The sequence below is a fragment of the Littorina saxatilis genome, linkage group LG13 (assembly GCF_037325665.1).
Source record: "Littorina saxatilis isolate snail1 linkage group LG13, US_GU_Lsax_2.0, whole genome shotgun sequence".
Classification (NCBI taxonomy): Eukaryota; Metazoa; Mollusca; class Gastropoda; order Littorinimorpha; family Littorinidae; genus Littorina; species Littorina saxatilis.
The window spans coordinates 41,845,838-41,853,979 of NC_090257.1; positions in this window are offsets into that span (position 1 = coordinate 41,845,838).

An 8,142-nucleotide genomic window follows, 5' to 3' on the forward strand; every position below is an offset into this window, starting at 1 on the left:
GTAGTAGTTGCGCTGAGAAGGATAGCACGCTTTTCTTTATCTCTATTCTTTTTTTCATTTAGTCAAGTTTTGACTAAATATTTTAACATCGAGGGGGAATCGAAACGAGGGTCGTGGTGTATGTGCGTGTGTGTGTGTGTGTGTGTGTGTGTGTGTGTAGAGCGATTCAGACTAAACTACTGGACCGATCTTTATGAAATTTGACATGAGAGTTCCTGGGTATGAAATCCCCATACGTTTTTTTCATTTTTTTGATAAATGTCTTTGATGACGTCATATCCGGCTTTTCGTGAAAGTTGAGGCGGCACTGTCACGCCCTCATTTTTCAACCAAATTGGTTCAAATTTTGGTCAAGTAATCTTCGACGAAGCCCGGGGTTCGGTATTGCATTTCAGCTTGGTGGCTTAAAAATTAATTAATGACTTTGGAAAAATCGGAAAATTGTAAAAAAACATAACAATTTATAAAACGATCCAAATTTACGTTTATCTTATTCTCCATCATTTGCTGATTCCAAAAACATATAAATATGTTATATTTGGATTAAAAACAAGCTCTGAAAATTAAAAATATAAAAATTATTATCAAAATTAAATTTTCCAAATCAATTTAAAAACACTTTCATCTTATTCCTGGTCGGTTCCTGATTCCAAAAACATATAGATATGATATGTTTGGATTACAAACACGCTCAGAAAGTTAAAACGAAGAGAGGTACAGAAAAGCGTGCTATCCTTCTCAGCGCAACTACTACCCCGCTCTTCTTGTCAATTTCACTGCCTTTGCCATGAGCGGTGGACTGACGATGCTACGAGTATACGGTCTTGCTGCGTTGCATTGCGTTCAGTTTCATTCTGTAGAGTTCGACAGCTACTTGACTAAATGTTGTATTTTTGCCTTACGCGACTTGTTATATTTAGTTAAGTTTTGACTAAATGTTTTAACACAGAGGTGGAATCGAGACGAGTGTCATGGTGTATGTGTACGTGTGTGTGTGTGTGTGTGTGTGTGTGTGTGTGTGTGTGTGTGTGTGTGTGTGTGTGTGTGTGTGTCTGTCTGTCTGTCTGTGCGTGTGTGTGTGTGTAGAGCGATTCAGACCAAACTACTGGACCGATCTTTATGAAATTTGACATGAGAGTTCCTGGGAATGATATTCCCAGAACGTTTTTCATTTTTCCGATAAATACTTTTGATGACGTCATATCCGGCTTTTTGTAAAAGTTGAGGCGGCACTGTCACACCCTCATTTTTCTATCAAATTTATTGAAATTTTTGTAGCGCAATCTTTGACGAAGGCCGGACTTCGGTATTGCATTTCAGCTTTGTGGCTTAAAAACTAATTAATGACTTTGGTCATTAAAAATCTGAAAATTGTAATTAAAATGGTTTTTTTATAAAACGATCCAAATTTACGTTCATCTTATTTTTCATCATTTTTTGATTCCAAAAACATATAAATATGTTATATTTGGATTAAAAACAAGCTCTGAAAATTAAAAATATAAAAATTATGATCAAAATTAAATTTCTGAAATCGATTTAAAAACAATTGCGTCTTATTCCTTGTCGGTTCCTGATTCCAAAAACATATAGATATGATATGTTTGGATTAAAAACACGCTCAGAAAGTTAAAACGAAGAGAGGTACAGAAAAGCGTGCTATGCAGCACAGCGAATCACTAACGCGCTGAACAGGCTCGTCAGTTTCACTCCGTTTTGCACAAGTGCGTTCAGTTTCATTCTGTGAGTTCCACAGCTTGACTACATGTAGTAATTTCGCCTTACGCGACTTGTTAACTTTCTGAGCGTGTTTTTAAATCCAAACATATCTTCTTCTTCTTGTCGTTCGCTGTTAGATCGTCAGTCCGGACTGCAGGGCGAAACGCGCTGTCCTCTAATTGAAAGGTGAAAGGCAGTGCATCATCTGTACTGCCCGAGGTGAAAGGCAGTGCATCATCTGTACTGCCCGAAGTGAAAGGCAGTGCATCATCTGTACTGCCCGAGGTGAAAGGCAGTGCATCATCTGTACTGCCCGAGGTGAAAGGCAGTGCATCATCTGTCAGGTTTTGCATCTTGTATAATTAATGGTCTACACCTCTTTTATATTCTTTATTCAACTACATGTAAATTAATAGCTGCTACTGTAACTCTACTGATAATCAGAATCTTCTGAACGCTTGAAATGTCTGATCTAACAGCAGCAAGACAATAATTACAGAACAATCGGGTGCCAATCATTTGTTGATTGTATGTTGTGGCTTCATTGTGAAGAAAGAAACATAAGCCCTTTTCTTTCATAAGTGTGGCTACTGTCATTTGATACGATGATTTGCGATTGTAGTTGATAACGATCGATTTATTTGAATTGTGCATTGTGTACGTGATTGTGTTTCTATTTATTTGAAGATTTTTTTAAATGTGTATTGTTGCTGTAATGAAGATTACTATCTTGAAGATTGATTGTAAGGCGCTTAGAACTATTTTAGGATTTGTTCTCAAAGCAAAAGCCTAAACTGGTCCAAGGGAGGGAATACCATCATTTGGGGTGCGTTACCAAAGATCCACGGTTATCTCCCTTTCAATGAGGTAAGAAGGAAGAAGGAACAAAGAAAGGAAGGAACGGAAGAAGAAAAAGCCAGAGAGTTCTGGTGGATCAGGGCGAGGGCTTATTGAAAATAAAAGAAGATAAAAGTGCATTCTTGCTTGTCTGTTTGCCTATTACCCTTGTTAAACAAGATTGTGTGTCGTCTTTTCACGACCCCCTCTCTCTATCTCTCTGCATCAGTCTCATACATCCATTCACCCAACTTGACCCAACCAATAGGACTATATAAACATGTAAGAACATGGCGTTAGACATCTATCTCTCTCTCTCTCTATCTCTCTCTCTCTCAGTTAGTCTCTCTCTCTCTCTTTCTCTCTGTCTGTCCTTTTTCGTCTTTCTGAATTACACACACACAGACACAGACAAACGCACACACCTACGTACGCACGCGCACGCACGCTCAAACAGTCACAGAGACACAGTCACAGAGATACAGCCACAAGCTGACTTACTCGCTTACAAAACACACACACACGCACACACACACACCAGTCACAACCAACCACAGATACACAAAAGTGCACATTTTTTATTTTGTCCTGCATCCCTTTTTTTCCCTTTCAAATTTGAGTCAAAGTTGACATCGCAACATTTCGCAAAAGATAAATGACGCAATTCGTGACGCACCACAACTATGCTTGCAACTTGCGTTTTGGAAGCCAAATCGGAAGACAGCGTGTGTTTCTGAGGTAAGTCAAATATTTTTTCTTTGAAATCCAGTGAATGCATGTCTGTATTTTAGACAAGAACTGATCTTTTGTTTTTAAACGAGGGAGGGTCTATCTGTGTAATTGCCGAAGCCCAGAAACACTGCTCTCGTGCAAGGAATATCAGCTCGATCAAACAATTTGCATCCCTCGACTACTGACCACTCACACAATTGAAGATGATCCAAATCGAAGAAAAATACAAGCGGGTAGGGCGATTTGCCTGAGTTCGGTTCCGTCTGGAGTTGTCATACATTTTATGCCTCTCTTTTGATGTCTATTCTGAGATCTCGCTACTAATTTTGGGATGGTGCCCTGTTGAGTTGTCTGAGCAGAATTGTTGTCGCCGAGGGCCATTTTGTTTTGCTGAGTCCACCGTTGTTCAAAATGTGGAGCGCGGGTGACTGGAAAGGTAGATCTAGACTAATTTCAACCTAATTTATATAAACCAATTCTTTACGTGAAAACATCCAATCTCTGCTCCTTCATTTATTTCTTGGAAAATACTTAAATCAAGTGTCCCAGATTAACTCCCCATACCGTCTAAAATGCACTAATAAATGGAAAAAGTATGCCATGTAATTATACGTCCCTTGAATATCAAAGGAGGTTCTCGAATGATTGGGGACAAAAATAAAAAGTTTCACGTTTCATCACGATTTATTAGCTTCAGCTCTTTGCTATCGTCTTTACAGATGTATTCCTTTCAACGGCTTCCTTGAATTTGGGAACATGAGCCTCTTTTTACCTTACTTGTTGCACATTTATTATTAAAGAATATGGAAGGCAAACGGCAAACAGCTGCATTGGATAGAGTTAAACGATATGATGCACTTTAACTTGTGAATAAACACACACAGTAATCTTGTACTTGTAGTCTTATTTTTCAGACAAATTAACCAGCTATCATTTTTGTGACTTAAACTTTGTTTCATACTAATATAATATATATGTTAAAAAATATCATTTTGATTTAAAGGCACAGTGCTTTTCACGTAAACGATTGGCTTACATCTAAGATCTAGACAGGTTTTACAAGTAACTTGGGATAAGCCATCCCTTCCACTCGGGGTCTCAGATCTGGCCTGGCTTTAACACAGGGTAATAACTTCACTCCACTTGGTCACATACCAAAAATGAACAGTCTGCATGGTACTCTCACGGTGGTGCCTTCTCGAAAATTAATTCATCAACAAATTCCAGCTCACCACAACAAGCAGTCAGGCTGAGGGTGTTGATTTTTGGTATGTGACCAAGATGAGGGATGGTCTTATCCCATGTTAAACACGGGCCAGATCTAAGACAATGAGGCGAACAGTTTTCACGAGAAGACCAACAACGGTCTAAAATGATTTCTTTACCCTGGCGTCGCCCAAGCCAGAGTAAAGAAATCATTTCAGACCGATGTTGGTCTTCTGCAGACAATAACATGTTTTTAACGGCACTATCCTTCTCGTGAAATAAGTTCAGCTCACTATCTAACATCTGCAGTGGCCTTTACACGGCATTAGATCATTCCTCCGCTTGGACAGATACCAACAATCATCATCCTGGCTGCTTTCTCTGCAGATTGGATAGTTTTTATGAATTCATTTTCACCAGCCTCTAGTAACAAATTCCCACTCTACACAGAAAGCAGTCAGGCTCTTGATAAGTCCAACTGTTTGCACGAGGCGGAGTGGACCTTTAACGATCATGTAAGGCCAACCAAAAAAAAAATAGTCTGTTTACAGTATCGCGACCGACCCTATTTTTTCGCGCGACCCTGGACTCTTTTTTTAAAGTAAAAAAAAAAGTCTTTGTTTTTTGGCAAAATAACTTACAAATATGTTTTTTTTGGGGAAAAAAAATAACAAAAAAAATCCCGACCTACCGACCCTATTTTTTTGGCCTATGTTACCGTAAACAGACTTTTTTTTGGGGGGGGGAGGGGGGGGGCCTAAACCATCCCAGAGATCTGTCTATGCTTTTGCATAGGATTAGAGCATTTTTTCCCTGAATTTATACAAATGCCAGAAAAGTCCACAGCAAAGTTTAAATTCTTTGGTGAACGATTTTACAGATCTATAGACAAATGGTGTCGTTTACATTTTTAAATTTTTTTTTTTAAGAACAAAGCATGTTTTGGTTCGTAGACAAGCTGCAACTTTAATTGTCCATTGTCCTCTTCAGTTCAGACGCCGAACGCTATCTTTCTGTACTTCCCGTCATAACAAATTAAGCAGATGCGTTTGAATGAAGATCTGTGTGATTTAGATTAGGCCGTTTATTACAAAACCATTTGAGGACAGGCACAATACTGAGCAACGAAATGCTGACATGAGCATCAAAAATAAAAAATGCTCAGATGGAAAAGTCTATGATTGTAATGGGAGCTAAAACACAGCTTTACCGGAAATAAAAGTCAAAACATAATTGCCTTCATGTCTCTTTCCTTTATTGATCGTCAATCATAGGTATGCATGGACAATGATGTAAGTACTTGGTGGACACCAACTGCAAGATATTTCTATCAAGTTAAAACTTTTGGAATCTTTGATTTTGTCTAGTGTTTGAGTTACATTTTATCCATAAAATCCAGCCAGACAGCACCTACATTTTGTGTAAATCAATTGAGCAAGAAATAGTTGTTGTGAAGACACCATTACTTACATCATTTGGCAAGTCCATCACTTTTTTACAAGAACAAGATTAGGCAGCATTGTAATGCTGCTGATTTAATTGATCACCTTTCTGGTAGACCATGCAACACAACTGAAAACAAAAGTGAAGGCCTGAAAATAATATGGCAAGTGAATCAGATGTAGCGTAAGTTATGAAGACACCAAGCGTAAGTTATGAAGACACCAAAATTGTGAAGTCTGTTATGCTTGAATTCTAGTACTCTTGAAATCTAGTCTGGTGTGTAAGAGATTCCTGATACAGTTTGAAATGATCAAATCATACTTGAATATTCAACAATGGCAAATATTCACAGTTACAGGCAAAGTCTGAAAATTATTACGTAAGTTATTTTTGACACCTGAATTGTTGTGTCCAACATTACCAACATCATCAATTATCATCGTTTCACAACTGATTATTTTTCTTATTCGCTTGTTTTCTTTTTCTGTTTTCTGTAGAAGATAACATACCTAAACATGTTTTGATTTACATTGTATCTGCCATCTACCACAATGAACTGAATTGCTGATTGCGTTGGTTCGAGTGACACGAAACGAAAATGGTGTCAGAAATACGAACGTAATCTAAAACAAGCCACACTATTAAAATGCAGGAAAATGTAACTAAAATTTCCCCTTCAGAGCTTTCTTTATACAAACTCGAAGAAACTTTAAGTCAATCACAAAAATATCAACTTTGGTTCAAGAAAAGGTTAAATTTTCCTGACGTTCGTATTGAAAGACACCAAGAAATGTCGGCAGAGTGGCGAGAATGACGAACGAAATCCACTAAGTTCAGCATCAATTTAAACAAATGCTGGTGATTTTGGATAAAACAGGAACAAAAGTAGTTGCCTGTTGGGTAACTCAGCAAAATCAATTAGGGATCGATGATTCTTGAAGTTCGTCTGTCTGAAAAACTCTTGAGATGTCGTAAGTTTGCGCGAAACGCCAAAGACACGAACAACTTCCAGGTCAAAATACCTCCTCTCAATGCATTGTGGTAAAGGTGAAGGCCATTTATTCGTAATCTGTGGAAATTTCCGCAGTGCATTGAGTCGATTGACATTCGTTCGTGTGCCTGTGTCGACTTCGCGTTAGATTTTGGAAGTGCAAAAACGTAAGTAACGCAGTGACGCAAAACGTCGGATATTGCCTTTCACACATTCTTTCACAACCCTAGGTCTTCTGATTGCTTTTATTTGTGCTAGATTGTGTCATTTTATTCAGTAACTTCCAATTATCAGTGGAAATATCAAGTTGCATGTGAAAGATATGATGATGGTATGGACTTCGATCAGCGTGTGAAGTGAGACACGAAGCATTACTTACAGAATGCAATTTTTTCGTCCACGCTAACGACACATTATACGGTAAAGAAAGAAAATGAGCATATCTAATTGTTAAATACACTTAGTTTGACCAAAATAAATACAAACATGACACTACAAACTGCTTCACTTACCATTGTGCTTTCTCAAACAAGATCACTCATTTTTGTCAGGTTTCAGTGGCCATTTTAAGTTGTATTTTCAATGGAAAATAATCAAAAACAAAATAACCATCAACAGAAAAAATAATCTGTAAAATGATATTAATTCTTTATTCTCTCTTTAATCACAATACAACATTAACAACCAGAAGAAAACAGTTCTTTGCAAAAAAAATCCAGAAAGTGGCTACCATTCATTTTGTACTTTTTGCTCAGTATTGTGCCTGACCTCATTTATATGACTAGAAAGACCATTCATTCTCCTACCATATTCAACAAATAGATTGATTTTGCACGAGGGAGGGACTATTCTGTGGAACAGACAATACAGACACCCCGAAAATCAAATCAAAGTTCTCCTCGTTAAAATCGACGAAAAATCAGACCCTCCAAAACAGAATAACTTTTGCATGTCAGGGAAAAAAAACAATGCATTTTCTATCCTGAACAATTTTGGGTCGTGGTGGTGCAAGTTTGTATCTGTGGACTATTCTTAGGGTCGCATAACTAAATGGATCGATACAGGTGGCATAAGGACCAAGTTTGGGTCAATTAGTCGGAAGTGAACTTTCTCTCGAAAATTATTGTCTGAAGCTAGAACAGCACAATTTTTTTTATTTCAAGTACAGCGGAAAGCTCCCTTTGAGACCTAAACACAATCTAAGTACAGCGGAA